Source organism: Leucoraja erinacea, chromosome 2 (assembly GCF_028641065.1).
Source record: "Leucoraja erinacea ecotype New England chromosome 2, Leri_hhj_1, whole genome shotgun sequence".
NCBI classification, from domain to species: Eukaryota; Metazoa; Chordata; class Chondrichthyes; order Rajiformes; family Rajidae; genus Leucoraja; species Leucoraja erinaceus.
The window spans coordinates 82,396,061-82,414,900 of NC_073378.1; the positions used below are offsets into that span (position 1 = coordinate 82,396,061).

Here is an 18,840-nt window from a genome sequence, read left to right on the forward strand (position 1 = left end):
CAGCAGGTCAGGCAGCATCGCTGGAGATCATGGATAGGTGACATTTCAGGTTGGGACCCTCCTTCATATTTCAGTGATCAGAACTGCATGCGATACTCCAAATGTGGCCTAAACACAGTCCTATAGAGCTGCTTCATGGCTTCCTGATTCTTATATTCAATGCCCTTAGCAATGAAGGCAAGCACACCATACATCTTCTTTACCATCCTCTGGTAAATGTATTTTGTTTTAATTTAGAAAGGAATTGCTGAGAAGAATCAATTTACTCAAATGTCAATAAAGTTTAATTTTTGTGGTGTTTTTTTTTTGATGAGGTGAAATCATGCAGAATGCAGAGAGACTGAAGGGGAGCATCCATAATATGTATGGAGTGTGGCAAGGTTAACCGTGCAAACATATTGACACTTTTGTAGCACAAGAAAAATTAAACATTTGAAAACACCAATGTTGTAATTAACAAGGTAAGTGACAGCTCTTGCTAAGAGCTGGGTTCATAGTGTCCCATTGTTGCACTACTAGACATTGTCATGCACGGCAGCTCGGCTGCACACGATTAACTGCAGAATGTATTGTCATTTGGTGACTTGGTGATGCCAACAGATGTCAACTGACTGGTCTAAATTGATCTGAAGAATTTTGACTGCTCTTCTGGGGCCAGATGACAACTACACAAATAAATGAGGCCTATTAATGTCACAAATTGAATAGACTGTATTGGTTTTATATGTAAATGTCCACTAACATGCACACACACAGGTCACATAGCGAAAAGTCTAACAGATCTGACTGAATACTATTCTGAACTTGGTAACTTTCTACATAATCCTGTTACCATGTTACGGTCCTGAAGCAAGGGCAGAGAGCGAATGTGAATAAATAGATATAAAATGTAAAATATGAGCATTTCAATTTTCAAAGCCTGCCCATATCAAATCATCCTATCAAATTTTAAAGGACTCAATTAGTCAAATAGCATCAGAAATAAAAAATCTACTTTTACAGGTATAATATTGCCTGATAAAATTGTATCAACAAGCAATTGCCTGAGCTATGAGAGTCACAAAACACTCATTAAAATTAATGGACTCTGATTTGTATAATATTCAGAATTAGTGCTTTGGCATATCACCATTGACAGGATACCTACTGGAATTTGAAATGTGCAGAATGAAGTGTCAATAATGAGCTGCAATTGATCCCTATAAGTCACTAGGATGTGATACTGAAGGTGGTGGGAAAAAGGTGGGGAGGAACACACGGAAGATGTAAGGTTTCGGAAGTCGAAAGATAATACTACAAAGCCTTGGAATATGAAAACCCATACCTCCCGCCTATAATCCATGCAACTCAGCTCACCAGCAGCACTTTGCAATTTATTTAATAACCTGAAGCAATATTTAAAAAAACTCACTTGAAATGTCTTTAAAGGAACACTTAATATGTGCAAGTAAACACATATCCAGCCTCACTTATGTCTTTTAAGACACTTATCCTGCAGTATAAATGCCATCCCGGAAATACCAGGTTATGGGGAAGGCAAGAGAATGGGGTTAGGAGGGAAAGATAGATCAGCCATGATTGAATGGCGGAGTAGACTTGATGGGTCGAATGGCCTAATTCTACTCCTATCACTTATGAATACCACGGGCACTATGCCACACGGAGGGTTAGACCAACACAATCCTCACAGCCACTCAAACTGTCAAAACTTTATGAATCTCATATTTCATCAATACATAATTACCTTATTCTGCTGAGAGCTAACGACTGTGAAGGAAAATAAATATTGAATCTCTAGTCAAACCCAAATATGTTATTTTTGAACTTATTGTAAAGGAGGAAAACCTGTCTGGTCACATAATGGGCAATTGTTCATAAAACACCTGAGGTCTCAGCAGAAGGACCCCTGTATCAAGAATCTTAAGCCACAGGAAGGATAATGACTTTCCATTTCACAATCACAAGCAATGATACGGCAGCGACCTGGTGCAGATCGGACAGAAACATAGAGAAAAGTCGAGATATGGGCTCAGGCCTTGTTTTGGGCACCACTGTAAGCTCTTGCTGAAGATATGGCAGGTGTCTTCTGAAAGTATTGCAGTTTTTTGGAGCCTTGAATTCCTCAATAATGCCTCCTTGACTATCCAACGCGTGAATGATTGTACTACCCAAGTTGGACTTTCCCCGAGTTCTTTCATCAGAGATTTATTTATAACCCAGTTTTATGAATAAACTATGTTTAGGTTTAGTTTATTATTGGTATGGAATAATTTGTTCTAACCCTGACATTATGCAGAAATATGAATTTCTGAAGCAGAACATGAATAGTGTTTAAGCAGCTTTAAGCATGAAGTAATCCTCCTGAATAAATACTCAGACTTCTCTTGTACATGTTGAAGGATTATATTCTAATGTACTTTGATTTAGATGTCTGTACCTTTATGTTTAATCTACCATCATCTAGCTCATTCCTCTGTTGGGTTTGGATCACTTTAGCCTGAGTATCAGCATACATTTCATCTTGAGTTAATGATGCCACTAAAATAACAGAGAAATAGATTTATGCTTGACATTCCAAAACTCAGAAATAGCCCAAAATTCAGCCAATCGCTATACCAGATGACAGCCCTGACAAACAATTCCTTCTAAGTCTTTGGAACACTTTCTGTCACTTCATTTGAGCTATTTCCAACTTCATATTCTCTCACTTTTAAAACATTATTCTTCCCAGCCACAATGTTGCCTTCAACCTTTTCAACACGGATCATTCGTGCTCCTTCTTTGCAGCCCCAAGACGTTTTTTTGCCCCTTCCAACTCTTTGCTTACTTATTTCTGGCTGGTTCAGTCTTTTACCATCCATTTGTTCAAATTTGCACACCTTAATTCCTGTACAGCTGTTCGTTTTCTTTTCCCTTCAATCTGTCCAAGATTTTTACTATTATCTGATTACAGCAGGCAAGATCTAATTCATTCAGGGCGGTATGATGGCGCAGTGGTAGAATTGCTGCCTTACATCACCTGAGACTCAATTCAATCTTGACCATGGGTGCTGTCTGTATGGAGTTTGCATGTTCTCCCCATGGCCATGTGGGTTTGCTCCGGGAGCTCCGTGTGGGTTTCCTCCAACACACCAAAGATGTGCAGGTTTGTAGGTTAATTATAGACAATAGACAATAGACAATAGACATTTGACGCAGGAGTAGGCCATTTTGCCCTTCAAGCCGAATTGGCTTGGTAAAAATTGTAAATAGTGCCTAGTGTGTGCAGTATAGTGTTAGTGTGCAGGGATCGCTGGTCGGCGTGGACTCGACTGGCCGAAGGACCTGTTTCTCAAAACTAAACTAATTAAATTAAATTAATTCATTTAACCTAGGCAAAAGGAATCATACAAACTACTTGCATTGAAAAATAATTGCTGAAACTTTGCACCGTCTTCTTACAGAAGAAAATCCACATTCCTGGCCATGAACAAGAAAATAATTGTTTATGCACTTTTTGTTCTGTTTCTTTCTCAGCTTTGTTGCCAGGCACTGCCAGGAATGCAGCTTGTAAAGTACGTGGATGGAATTTGCTAAAGAGCTTTCCCCAAAGGAGATGAAGTTTGGACTATTTTAACTGAAAACGATTTTCAGCTCAGTGTAGGAAAAGCTATTTTGCTTTTTTAGCCTTCAGTTGGAGAGTAACGTCATATTTCTAAAAATATTTTTCACCAAGAATTCATGTGTGTGTGTTGCCAGTGTTAAGAATAAAGCTAATATCAGGTTCAGTTAATGATTACACCATCCTGGTTAAATTAAGTGTCCCAAGATTTCAAGAGCCTTCCTTTTTATTGATACTCATAGTTCCTATTCCACCTACAGCCATAGAAACATAGAAAATAGGTGCAGGGGGAGGCCATTTGGCCTGTCGAGCCAGCACCACCATTCATTGTGATCATGGCTGATCGTCCCCAATCAATAACCTGTGCCTGCCTTCTCCCCATATCTCTTAATTCCACTAGCCCCTAGAGCTCTATCTAACTCTCTCTTAAATCCATCCAGTGATTTCGCCTCCACTGCCCTCAGTGGCAGGGAATTCCACAAATCTCTGGGTGAAAAAGTTTTTTCTCACCTCAGTCTTAAATGGCCTCCCCTTTATTCTAAGACTGTATACCACTGGTTCTGGACTTGCCCAACATTGGGAACATTTTTCCTGCATCTAGCTTGTCCAGTCCTTTTATAATTTTATATGTTTCTATAAGATTCCCCCTCATCCTTCTAAACTCCAGTGAATACAAGCCTAGTCTTTTCAATCTTTCCTCATATGACAGTCCCGCCATCCCAGGGATCAATCTCGTGAACCTAAGCTGCACTGCCTCATTCACAAGGATGTCCTTCCTCAAATTAGGAGACCGAAACTGTACACAATACTCCAGATGTGGTCTTACTAGAGCCCTATACAACTGCGGAAGAACCTCTTTACTCCTATACTGAAATCCTCTTATTATGAAGGCCAACATTCCATTAGCTTTCTTCACTGCCTGCTGTACCTGCACGGCAACTTTCAGTGACCGGTGTACAAGGACACCCAGGTCTCGCTGTACCTCCCCCTTACCTAACCTAACCCCATTGAGATAATAATCTGCCCCCTTGTTTTTGCCACCAAAGTAGATAAACTCACATTTATCCATATTATACTGCATCTGCCACGCATCAGCCCACTCACTCAACCTGTCCAGGCCACCCTGCAACCTCCTAACATCCTCTTCACAGTTCATACTGCCACCCAGCTTTGTGTCATCCAGAAACTTGCTAGTGTTGTTCCTAATTCCCTCTTCCAAATCATTAATATATATGGTAAACAGTTGCGGCCCCAACACCGAGCCTTGCGGCATTCCACTCGCCACTGCCTGCCATTCTGAAAAGGGCCTGTTCATTCCTACTCTTTGCTTCCTATCTTCCCATGGATTCTCTTGACATTTGCCAAATACATGCAAATGTCTATTCTTTCTCAAATATTGCAGTGGCTGGGAAGTAAACTATATTCTGTGTTACTTTAATGGGAAAAATGTTCTTCTTTTGCGCTACATAATCCACATAATCACCTGGCTGAAGTGTGTGGAAAAGATTATAAGGCTGGTTTATAATGAAAGCTGTCTAACGCTCCCATAGTTTAAATTATTGGACAACTTCTGTTACGGGCATTCGATTTTCTTCTGTGTTCTAACAAGGCAATTAGTGAAGCCCAGACACAAAAGAGAAAAATCACTTCTTTTGCTGCCAGACAATCATTAAACCCAATGATCCTGATGTTCCTTTCTGATGAGCATCTAATGACCAGCAACAGTCCCAAAAGTACTAACTTAGTGCCTTTGTCCTTAACTTTGCTTGCTGTTCTCCATTTGAAAGGACAGACTTTCTATTCATATTTCAATTGCACCAAAACATGCGGCATTTACAATTACTTTATTTTTCCGTCAAACATCTACCCTGCTACTCAGCAAATGTATAACAGATTTATTAAAAGACATATCTCTATGCGGCTCAATCATAATATGTTTCACTTTGTTAGTTGGGGTATGAACTATGAGGGTAAGACAGAAATATACAGTGCACATCGCAGTTTGAGTACTGCATTAATTTCCCCATTCCCAAATAACAGTTTTGATCACATTGGAAACAATGCAGAGGAAATTTAGGAGGAAGTAGTCAGGACTAGAAATTTGTAGTTGTGAGGACAGGTTGGAAAAGCCAGAGTTGTCTTTAGAATGGAGGAGGCTTTTACTTAGGTGCACAAAATTGAACGAGTCTCAACCATCAGAACTACAAATGGTTACTTACTATCATTCTGATTGATCTACATGTAAAATAAGTTATCCTATATTTTAATGAAATAAATGTGCAGCATTTTAGTAATAAAATGACATTAATGGAGGAAGTTAGGGAATACTCTGCCAAGCTAGGCATCATCAGTAGAAAATCAGAGTTAACATGATAGATTCAAAGTGCTGGAGTAACTAACTGGTTAGGCAGCATCTCTGGAGAAAAAGGACTGGTGACGTTTCGGGTTGGAACCCTTCTTCAGATTGACATCACCACGCTGGACATGCGCTAAAGGTGAGGGTCATAGAAAATAGGTGCAGGAATAGGCCATTCGGCCCTTCGAGCCAGCACCACCATGTCCTGCCCCATGTTTCCAATTGCTAATGATGCCATTCCGAATTTTTGGAACAAAGTTATGGAAGGAATTAGATGAGATGTCCACGTCTGAAGCAACAAAAGAGAGAAGGGAGATGCTCATAGAGATGGAGAAAGATAGTTACTCTCGAAAAGGAGCTAGAGAGCCAGAAACCACAGAAAAAGTATCTGTACTCGGATCTGTTGAAACTGGTTGTTTTAAAAATGGGAGTAGATCCCAATAGCATCCGACCCCCCCCCCCCCCCCCCTCCCCCACTTCCCTTCCACCTACATTCCTTCTAGCTTCACAATTCACAACTGCAACCCATTTGTCTTGCACCTTCTGTCCTTTCATCTCTGGCTTTTGTCCAACCATCTATCAAAAACCCTGTCAAAAACCCTGTCTTGCCAGGCGGGAGATTTTATTCATTCCCAGGGTTTGTCCTGTCTCTCTCCCAGCTTTCTCCCTCCCCCCCCCCCCCCCCCCCCCCCCCCCCCCCCACCCCCCCCACCACAGTCTATCTGAAGAGTACAGACCTGACACAGTACCTATCCATGTTCTCCAGAGATGCTGCCTGACCTGCAAAGTTACTACAGCGCTTTTCTCTGTAGATCATGTTGGGTTGTTCATGATGACTTAAAAGGAAAATCCCAAGGATTACCCAGCAACTGAGCAGATGTATTCATCATCCCTCAAAGTCTAGAATTTTAATTTGCTTGCCCAAGTCAAAAGACAAAAAAGACTTCGGTCTGAATGACAATAAAAGGCTATCTATCTATCTATCTATCTAAATGTGCAGAAGCCAGAAATTTCTAGATTCTGCTCACTTTCCATCTTATGTTCAAATTGCCCTGTAATTGTACAAAGCCAATCGTGCACATTCTAGTCTAGTGTGTTTAGTTGGATTTCAATATCATTTGACACAGAGACATCAGTATCACTTTCTCTGTTTGTGATATGCTGTGATTGCTTTGGAAAACTGTTATTACATTCAAGGGCTTTTCTTCCATTAAGATATGTTTCATTGTTTTGTCTTCCTAGCCAGGGACACTATTATAATTTGTCTGTTCCTGGTTTCTCAAGGGAAACATAGCTCTCTTATTTTTTTGCATAAAGATTACAAACTAATAACCCAAAAACTGAAAGACAGAAAACAGCAGCCCAATAGCTGTCTATCCCTTTGATGATAAATGAGCCATTATTCATTTAATTTAAACACTGTCTATTGTCTCAATGAGGTACTTAACAATGGCATAAAGTTCCACAATCAAAGCACAAGAAAAATGTACAGTTAAGACCTTAAGTGTGCAGTATTGAATGGACTTTGGACTTTCAATCAACTTGGATGTAAAATGCAAACAAGACGGAAATTGTTACTGCTTCAAGCAATGTTATGAGCTGTCTCTGATAACCGTACCCAAGAAAATATGTGGTTTATATAAGCATAAAAAATGAACTGAGTTTCTTCTCCATTTGTTTTTTCAGAGGAAACCACATCTGAAAGTAAACCTGAAAGGCAGTTATCGGTAGTTGGATATTAGCAGTTTCTTACCTACAACCCTTTGGCAGGTACTAAATGTTTCCTTAATTTAGGGCTTGACATAGAAATGAAGCTTGTTCTTTGTAATGACAAGATGTCAGACAAACCTTCTGAGATAGATTGATGGACTGACACAAACTCATTCAACCTTAATGTAGAAACCAACCATCTTTCTGTTAGTAGGGAGACAAAGTGATGTCAGATTTATAGCTTACTAGACCAAGGGAATAGATGCATCCATTGGGTCCCGTCCCCTCAACACGCGATTGGGGGGGGGGGGGGGGGGCAGAGTGGGAGGGAGGGGTGGAGAGGGTGGGGGGAGCAGCGAGGGAGGGGGGGAAGAGAGGGAGGGCCCCCCGCCCACCCTCTCTCTCCTCCCCCCCTCCACCCTCTCTCTCCCCCCCCCCTTCCCCCCCCCTCCCCCCCCCCTCCCCTCCAACCCCTTTCTCCAACCCCTCTCTCCTCCCCCCCCCCCCCCCTCCCTCTCTTTCTCTGCCCTGGAGAGGGGATAGAGAGGGAGGGGGAGGGGGTAGAGGCAGCACCTACCCAGGTCGTAGTACAGAAGCCTCCCCAACAGGCGCCGGGCCCGAGCTAGGCTGCGGCCTGTATGGACCAGAGCGAGGCCCGGAGCGATCTGAGGATGGTCAAAAGCGGCGGAGGGCCGGCCAATCATGGCCTCATAATCATGGCTAACATGGTATGTTAGCTTTCATAGCAAAAGGATTTGAGTATCGGAGCAGGGAGGTTCTACTGCAGTTGTACAGGGTCTTGGTGAGACCACACCTGGAGTATTGCGTGCAGTTTTGGTCTCCAAATCTGAGGAAGGACATTATTGCCATAGAGGAAGTTCAGAGAAGGTTCACCAGACTGATTCCTGGGATGTCAGGACTGTCTTATGAAGAAAGACTGGATAGACTTGGTTTATACTCTCTAGAATTTAGGAGATTGAGAGGGGATCTTATAGAAACTTACAAAATTCTTAAGGGGTTGGACAGGCTAGATGCAGGAAGATTGCTCCCGATGTTGGAGAAGTCCAGGACAAGGGGTCACAGCTTAAGGATAAGGGGGAATCCTTTAAAACCGAGATGAGAAGAACTTTTTTCACACAGAGAGTGGTGAATCTCTGGAACTCTCTGCCACAGAGGGTAGTCGAGGCCAGTTCATTGGCTATATTTAAGAGGGAGTTAGATGTGGCCCTTGTGGCTAAGGGGATCAGAGGGTATGGAGAGAAGGCAGGTACGGGATACTGAGTTGGATGATCAGCCATGATCATATTGAATGGCGGTGCAGGCTCGAAGGGCCGAATGGCCTACTCCTGCACCTAATTTCTATGTTTCAACGTTTCTATAACTCGCAGCTCATGGAAAACAGCGGGGCTGCGCGTTGAAAACTCTGCGCAGCTTGCCGTGATGAGCAGAGGCATTGTGACGTCATCCAACTCGCTTCAGCACGTTAGATTTTAAAAAGCCAGATTGGTGAACAATTTTAGTAAAAAACTCAGGAAATAATGAATCAAATTTTCAGATGAGGGGATTTTTGAAATCATGAGGCAAATCTCTACCGGAATATTTCACCGTTACCGTGTCGGGTCTTCAAGGAGATGTGAATCAAAGAAAAGGTTCAAGCAAGCAAACACACAAGTAAACATCCAAGATCAGTGTTTTATGTCCAAGATCAGAGATTTCTCACTTGCCCATGTAACTGAGAATCAAATACAAACCTACAGTAATTGTGCTTATACAGTATAGCATCAAAATATTGCAAAACACTTAACATACACTGAACCACTTTAAAGTAGAATTATGCTTATTTTGAAAATTGTACAATTTTGGATCTTGAGTCATTAAATAACATGGGCAAGCACAACATGAAACAAAATTATCTTTTTAAAGTTGTGGTTTTTTTTTAACATCTGTATTTTTTCTGACTGGTGCCACACCAAGAGAGAAAGGGAATGAATCCCCCGTGAAGACACTCCTTGGAGGAATCTGATTTTTGTAAGGGACTATTTAAAGGAGACAAAAAACATATTCATTTTTAAATACATTAGCAGAAACATAGAAAATAGGTGCAGGAGTAGGCCATTCAGCCCTTCAAGTCATTCAATATGATCATGGCTGATCGTCCAAAATCAGTACCCCGTTCCTGCTTTCTCCCCATATCCCTTGATTTTGTTAGCCCTAAGAGCTATATCTAACTATCTCTTGATAACATCCAGTGAATTGGCCTCCGCTGCCTTCTGTGGCAGAGAATTCCATTAATTGTTTTTGTTAAAAATCAGATTTCAAAATAAAAGCAAGTAGTTGATTTTTTTAAGGTTAGAAATGATTCTATTTTTCTCCACCAGTTCCATCTCTAGCCTTCGCTGAACATTCGTCTTCTTAGTCTTTCCTATCCCTGGTTCCTCTTTTGTCAGCTGTGTGTGACGCACGGCTGTAGCCCTTTTGTGCTGTGTTAATATTTTTAGATGTGACATTGAACCATCTGCAGCCTGTAACTGTTATGCGCAGGTATGCCATTCTGCACCATCAAAATGTGCTTCATTGATAGTCCAGTGGGGGAATAAAACACTCAAACCAACCTGATGAAACAAGCTTGCATACGTTTGTCAGGTTCCACGTGAGAGCAAGCAGTGATCTGTATACAAATCAGCCATTTGGCTTCACTTCTCGGAAAAGGCGTTGAATTACTACTGGGTCATAGAACGTCCTCAAAGTGCTGGTTGCAGGACAGACCTAAATGGAAAAACACTTGGAGCTCACAGTACAGCAATGAGTGGCCTGAGTGGAGATTCTGCTTAACTTTAGCCATGGCAATTTGCAGGCAGCTGGAGTTCTTGCAGGGCAGGGCTGTCTGATAGAAGTGGGAGGAGGAGGAGGAGGTGGTGGAATACTTTAGGTGAGAAGCATATCCACAAAGGAAGAAGGGCCCCAACCCAAAACCGTTTATCCATTCCCTCCACAGATTCTGCCTGACGTGCTGAGTTACTCCAGCACTTTGTACTTTGCTGAAGATTCCAGCATCTGCAGTTTGTTGTGTCTCCACGAAGGACTTTCAGCGTGCACTAATCCTACTTTCAAAAGTGATGAAGGAGAAATGGTTGACGGGGCTTGATTTCTCCAGGGAGATGTGGAGGGGGCGCAGCCACATACTGGAGCCACATGTCTAGCTGTGGAGCAAGGCCACTGTCTCCTTGGCAGTGGCAGTGGCAGTGAAACACACCAATGCTGTTAATTGCCATGCCCAGGATACCGCTAGAGACATTAGCAATATTTCTCAATTTGAAGCATTAGGGAAGTAATGCAGCTGTGTTTTCACTTAGATGAAAGAGTTTTATGTCTTCTCTGGATGAGAAGAGCAGATAAAGTGAGTTCAGAGACCTGTGAGACTGTGAGTTTCTCAATGGAGCCATGAATTCCACTGTATGATTACAAGTGTACTCCATCAATATCCTGACATATACAGGAAATATCACTCACTCATAGTCCAGCAGGTCTGTGACAACAGCCCGCAATTAATGAATGGAAGGCATTTCAGGGGCCAACAGTCTTCCTTGCAATTTGACAATGTGGTGTACACATTATATTCCGTCAACTTCAAGTCAAAATGCAGCCCTGGGACAAGAATTTTCAGTTGAATACGTGGATCCTTATACCAGTAGAAGCTGCACTACACAGAAATGTAGACATATGCAGACTTGCACTGCTAAACACAATTCTACAGCATTACATTGCTGCCCAGCTCGGCCTGTGGACATCGGGAGCCGTGGACTCCGGTAGGAAGTGGCCGATTCGGAAACTACAAGCCGCTGATAGTGATATCCATTCAGACATCGGAGTCCCGATCATCCCGGCGAGATGGCCTGAACATCGGGCCGCCATAGGGGCCTGCGGAGGCTCAAAGGCCCCGACCACGGGTGAACAAAGAGGAAGATGACTGAACTTTATTGCCTTCCCTCACAGTGGGAAACGTTGATTCCACTGTGTGGGGATGTTCATGTTAAATTCTATCTCACTGTACCAACTGGTGCATGTGACAATAAATGTAACTTAAACTTGAACTTACATTCACTCCCTGCAGATGTGATTGGATCCGCGTGCAATTGTGACTGGCTCAGCCTACAAGGGCTGATCATGATCTCCTCCATTGAAAATGCTTGATCCTCAAGGTCACAATTCCCTTCACCTTGACTGAAGCTCTGATGCCCCCACCTCCACTGTGCCCTTCTTAACATCCTCTCCTCATGATAAGTGACCAGGCAATTATCTGAGTTCTTCCATTGCTTTAAAACCTCTAAAAAGTTCTAAGTGCAATCACAACTCACATTTTAATGACCAGCATTGTGTTAAATAATTCACTGGAATGCCTTCAGTTGGCCACAGAAAAATCTATAATGGGCTCCGGGCTGCAGTCGTAACTCGCAGGACTGCTCAACTCACAGGAGCCACTCATCATTGGAGGTGTGCTGGGCATAAAAGCAAGCACCATATCACGCTTTCCTTGCATTTTCCCCTATCTTCACGGCAGCCATTCTGCCATTACATTGTGGCTGCCAGAGGAAGGCCCTTTAAACTCTCCTACTTCCCTCCCAGCAGTAATTGCAACAATGACATTGGCAGTGGCAAGCATCATACAGGCCATGTTTTAGCAATGAATCAGTGTATTACCTGATATAATGCTATTTTAAATGACCTTTCCCCTATTTGGCAATTACTTTAGGAGATCTAAATGGATATGAACACTAGAACAAACGTTTAGCACAGCACAAATAGGTGAATTGTAATTTTTAGGCGCATCTTATATTAAGAGTTAGAGAGCAGTTGCATGTGGAAATTTCAGAATTCAAAGCCTTTGAAAGTGACCACTGATGATAATGTGAGTAAAACTAGTTTAGTTTATTGTCATTTGTACTGAGGTTTAGTATGCTAGGATACCAAAACGATAAAAGTAGGGTCCCAAAGAGATCAGAATTGATGAAATGGGTGTTTTCATTGAATTGATTAATAGATGCAGCATGGAAACAGTTCCTTCGTCCCACCGAGTCCATGCTGACCATCGAACACCCGTTTGCACTAGTTCAACATAATCCAATTTTTGCATCCACTCCCTACACTCTATAGTCAATTTACAGAGGCTAACTAACCTCCAAACTCACATGCCTCCTCCTGAAAGTACCAGGCAGAAGGAGGTTATATTCATATGGTAAAGATGGTGATGCACTTCTCACCCTTTTGTGGAACACTATGAACATAAAGAAGTGTAAAGAAATTAAAATAGTTGCTCTTCCTATATTCAGAACTAATCCAGGTTAACAACCAAAGACCTGATGGCTGAATAGCAATTCATGCAAATAAAGTCTGAGTTTATGATGAATTCCGAGTTCCAGAAAATTAAAAATGGGAGAAAAACTGGGAGAGCGTTGGAATAAAATCATAAGTGTTGGAAGTATTCAACGGGTCAGGCAGACCAGGGAAAAGCAGAGGTCAATATTTCAGTTGGTGGGCCTCTCATCAGAACGTTTTTGTTGTTTTTCTCTCGACGGATGCTACCTGACCTGCTGAGAATTTCTGGAATTTTTTTTTTTTTCTCAGATTTCCAAAATCGACAACATTTTGTTTTAGGAGTGTATTGGTATGAACGATTCTGGACAAAATACTTCATAGCAGGGCTGGCTGGTAATGAATCAGGAACAAAAATGCTGGCTGTTTTCCTTCTTAACTTTGGGTAGTGAGACCAATTTTAGCACTTTAACTGCCTCCCTAGCTTCTGATTCATAAATACTGAACATAAATGTAGATTGCGTTAAAGCAGTGATCTAGAACTGCAGTGCGAATAGTTTTCACCAATTCTACAAAAGCCAGGAGGAATCATTCCTTCAGAGGAATGTTGAAAATGGACATATGATCTTTGTGTCTGTTTAACAAAATCAATCTTCCAACACACGACACACAAAGCTTTTTAAAAAATGAATTGAAGATGCCTTTTTTGGATGTTTTGGAAGCTGCATAAGAAAACACTGTTCAAAAGATGTTGCCTGCAGTCAATTTCCTTCAGTCTGAAGTAAGGACAGACTGCATCAAAGCATTCAAGTGCAATCAGAAGACATCTGGGATAATGTATCATACAATTCATGAATCAATTGCATTGTGGTTCAGAGATCAAAGGTCAATCATTATTTAAACTGGTCGATGTGCCATTATACTGACTATTATGTTTATTATACTGACTATTCTTCTGGATATGTTATTATCCAAACTTGCTGGTGAAGAAAAGTAAGATATTACTGATGCTGGAAAACTGGTATAAAATTGAAAATGGTATCAACTGGCATCTGTGTAAAAATATTTATTTTGTATTGCAGGTTTGAACTCATCACGCAGTACTAGTCATGATATGGAAAATGTACCATGCCATGGAAAATAATTTGGTTTATTCCAACTACTTTGCACATTTCAATAACCCAAGGGATGCCACATAACTTTAACAGAAAAAAAGTTTTCCACTCTAGGTTATTATTATTAAAATTATGAACATGTTTCTTTATGCCACATTTATGATCTAACGGCAACAAAAGCAAGCAGAGGAAATCAAAGTCAGAGCTATTAAAATAATTTGGTGCAGTATGTTGCCATTTGACTTCAAAATAGCAATAATAGCATATTATATTAAAGTCTGCCTGCCTCAGTGACTTGCTATTTACCAAAGTTATTTTTCTATCTTCCTTGTTTTGACATTGATGCTAATCAGCTTAAAATAAGTAGGTTAAATCTGGCTTTGGAATAATATGGAGGGAAAATATACACCCATGCGTTTTCAGGCAGTACCTCAGTAGATTGTTTTCTTCTTCCACCTTATTTTATTTTAAATGAAACAAGGGAACCTGTTGTTTTTTCAATCTCTTTCCTCTTTTCTATAAACTCAATATGCTGTTCTTGCATCGTCTAATCTTCGTAGATACTTTATTGGTGGTAAAGTGCTATGAACAACACCCTGAAGCAGTGAAAAGTACCATTTAAATGCAAGGTCTAAAATTTTGATCATCAACATTTATGTCCTTTTATTTTATTACCTAAAATAAAATCATCCCTAGTTTATAGCACTAAATAGGTGTAGAACATCAAAATATTTTATCCAATCTTCAAAATTCTTTCCAATAAAGATGAAATAAATTTCAGAGGCAAGATATTTGCACTCACATTACTATATAGCTCTTTGAACTCTGCTAAACATTGAGGGACTACAAATATAATTCTTTGACCACGATTTTTGTTTTAATTAATTCTATGAACTACTGCATCATTTTTATTTATTGCTATTTAATTCGTTGCAGTTTGTAATAGAAATAACCCTTTGTATTGGATATAAATTGTTACTGGTTTTCCACTGGGGAAAACTTTGAGAATTATCGCTTTAAGCATTTCACTCATATGCAGACAAGAGAACTGAATTGTAAACTTATCAGGTTTTTTGATCAGAATTAGATTTGATCCAAGTGATCATTGTGACCCAATGGTAAGAAGGAATTTATAACCAGGTAGGATTGTGCCCAATGCCTGGATATATGTAGATGAAAAACTGATGCAAATTGTATCTCTTTGTAACCACATTGCACAATGTATAGGAGGATTCAGGACCTAATTTAGCCTACTCTTGATTCTGCGACACCTTGCTTGTCATTCTGGTTAAAGAGGACAAAACCAACAAAGTTCAAGTGAAACAGGCAAGGACAAAAGTTGCCGCAACCACAATTTAATTCTATATATAAATCCATGGATTAATTTTTTTGCAATATCTAAAATAATGATAATTAGCTAAGTTAACCAATTCTATAAAATTGTTACCCAAATCTATAAAGCAGCATACTTCTTTATAATTTTAGATATAGGTCATAATCATCTTTGAATCAGAAATACATGGAATTATCCTAATTAGCATCTTAAGTGGAAGTTAAGAAAATTGCAAAAATTATGAAGGCAACACTTATTAGCTTGGGTTTTTCATAAGACTAATGAGTGATATTAAAGCAGCCCTGATCTATATCTGACACTGATATCTATTAACATTGCTGAGCGTGGAAATTTGAGTGTCTCTGTCAGCAGTACCGTTACAAACACCAGTTCAGTTACAATAGTTTTTCACATTTGTCCTTGAAATCTGCAGTGTGTTGAAGCAGATGAATCACACTTGAGGCCACTTGAGTGAAGAGTGAAAGCTGGGAGTGTCCCATTAAATGCTAAAGAAACAACTTAAGGCAACTGGACTTAGAGCAGTGACAAGGATAAAAACATATTAGAGTAAGCATTCAACTGATCTTTTCAGTTTACTCTTTATATTTTTACAGACATGAAATATATTGCATTATTTGTGCAATATTTTGAATTTAGTTTAAAAAATAGTTTTTAGATTAAATATCAGAAATCCAATCCATTTGTACTATTGTTCATTGCTGTGTCCCTTTGACTGAAGAAATATAATTGAATTATTACTGATTCTTACTTATGTGATTATGTCGTCCTTATTTCAATGGAGTTGAAAAGCCACATAGAACATTAATATAAACACCTTTATTAGAATTATTTTGCAGTTTTTATTTAAATAAAACCTGACACTATATAACATCTTTCCTAACCATGGGACATGCCAAACTAGTAAGCTACCTTTGAAGTCCAGTAAATGTGGTAATGCACATGAACAACATAAGGCAAGGCAATTTCATGCAGCATGTGAACGTGTTTGATGTTAATACCAACAGCAACAGATTCTCATTCTGTAAGGTCTCCTTTCTGCACAAATGCCGATTGACCAAGTATTTCATGGATTTGGATTTGGTTTCAGTTTTCCCAAGTTTACCATTAGTGTTTAGTTCTCAGCTTCAACTGACAAATTGACAATCTGCAAGTTGACAGGCTGATAAAGTAGCAATCATCAGCTATCGTAGAGACATGATATTAATACAATATGCAATGTAAGTAGCCTATTTCCTGCATTTTGTGTGCGGTTGTAAAACCATTCCTGCTTCTTTCTTCTCAGTATTCTCTATTTAAAGTCTTTGCTCCTAGTTTGTCACTAGTTTTATTGTCATTTGTACCAAAATAGAACAATGAAATACTTACTTGCAGCAGCACAACAAGGTTGTAAACCTAGAACTTAATAGAAACCAAAAAAAAGCTCAATAAATAAAAAGCTCAATACAGTAAACCCTCATTATAATGGACCATAGGGGGGAGATGGTGTTCCATTTGCCGACTGTCCACTATAACTGAGTAAGGGATTATCATTGTATAAGTAGTAGAAGCAAACAACTACAGTTACTGGTTAGTACACAAAAGGACACAAAGTGCTGGAGAAACACAGCAGGTCAGGCAGCATCTCTGGAGAACAATGTCTCTGATCCAGACGCTGCCACAGACTATCGGGCTGGAATTGGAACAATTACCATTTCTCAGACACTATGATTAACGCTCAGTGCTCAGTCAGTACCAGAAATGCATCCATTTGTCATATTGAGTCAGGTCCCCTGCCATCAGCCAAAACACCTTCCTGAGGTTGGCCTTAGGCCATGGGGTTTTTTTTAGTTAAGGTCTCATTTGGTTGGCGACTGATCACAGGAAGTCTGTGGTGCACTGCTTTCGTATTTATCAGGAACACAGCAGCCACTCCCGAGTTCCTTGAAGTGGGCCAATGGCACACAATCAAATTGATGGCAACAGTTATTTATCTACATGTGGGTGGAGCTGCAACCTGCAACTATTCCCTGACTCTAGTTCACTTTGGGCCTGCTTCAGTCATAGAAACATAGAAAATAGGTGCAGGAGGAGGCCATTCGGCCCTTCGAGCCAGCACCGCCATTCATTGTGATCATGGCTGATCATCCACTATCAATAACCCGTGCCTGCCTTTTCCCCATATCCCTTGACTCCACTAGCCCCTAGAGCTCTATCTAACTCTCTCTTAAATCCATCCAGTGACTTGGCCTCCACTGCCCTCTGTGGCAGGGAATTCCATAAATTCACAACTCTCTGGGTGAAAACGTTTTTTCTCACCTCAGTCTTAAATGACCTCCCCTTTATTCTAAGACTGTGGCCCCTGGTTCTGGACTTGCCCAACATTGGGAACATTTTTCCTGCATCTAGCTTGTCCAGTCCTTTTATAACCTATAAGTCTATAGGATTTCAAGCATATACAGAACACACATTTAATACCAGAAACCTTCATTAACCTTCCTTGGGCTACATGGTCATTCTACGGACATGTTTAGGGTCTATAGATACATACCTGGGCTGTCAAGGATGTCCTATGCTCTGATTTCATTAGCTATTGAAGTTTTTGGGATCTAACCCAGTTTCACTGCTGATGAAAACAAAAAATAAAAAGCTTTGTCACCTGGACCTTTGGCAGATTCCTGCTCTATCTTTCACTCTTGCTGCTCACTATTCTTCCACTCAGATTTTAATGGGCCTGTCCCACTTAGGCAATTTTTCAGCCGTCTGCCGGCGACTGACGAGTTGCCGGCAGTCACCTGAAAAACTGACAATTGGAACGGTGACTGTCAGAGTGGAACACACACACACAAACACATCGTTTCCTTCACCAGCCTGTTATCCAGGCGGGGGACAGGGCAAGCGTTGGGGGGCGCTGTCTAAAAAATTCACACGGTGCAAAGCCAAGGTGAAACAGACACACACCGTGATGAACAGAAAGGCTGGCGCTGTAAAAAGACAGCTAACGCACAGTTTACGGTAAGTCCTTTAAAAAGAGAGGGGGAGAGGGGGGGAGAATGGGGGAGAAGGAGTGGAGACAACTTTTAAGAAGCCAGGGATACACGGCTGTGAAGCTCGGCGGACGTAAACTTAACCGGTCGGTTATCCTTGGTTCTAAAAACTACTGTTTACCTTTTTTTTCCCCAATGAGTCAATGAAATTCACGGGTCAGCACCAGCTACAACCTACGAGAACCTTAGATCTCCTGGTAACCCATTAGGACCTCCTGGTAACCCAGCTACGACTCGAAAATTCTCGCTACTCTCCATGGCGGCTTCATTCTGGTCGCCGCTAATTTTTCAACATGTTGAAAAGGTCATGGTGACCATAATGAGGCCATGACTAGTTCCCGGAACGCGGGAACTCCTCACGACCATGAAGG

The 18,840-nt window shown here is 40.8% G+C and overlaps 1 long non-coding RNA gene across 1 annotated transcript in view; it reads left to right on the forward strand.

The window, feature by feature from the left end:
• Window positions 1-14,790, forward strand: part of LOC129711666 (uncharacterized) — a 39,203-nt gene extending 24,413 nt beyond the window's left edge. Inside the window, exons 2-3 of the long non-coding RNA XR_008725890.1 lie at window positions 7,644-7,727; window positions 14,060-14,790. This is a non-coding gene — a long non-coding RNA (uncharacterized LOC129711666). The remainder of the gene's footprint in view (window positions 1-7,643; window positions 7,728-14,059) is intronic.
• The last annotated feature ends 4,050 nt before the right edge of the window (window positions 14,791-18,840 follow it).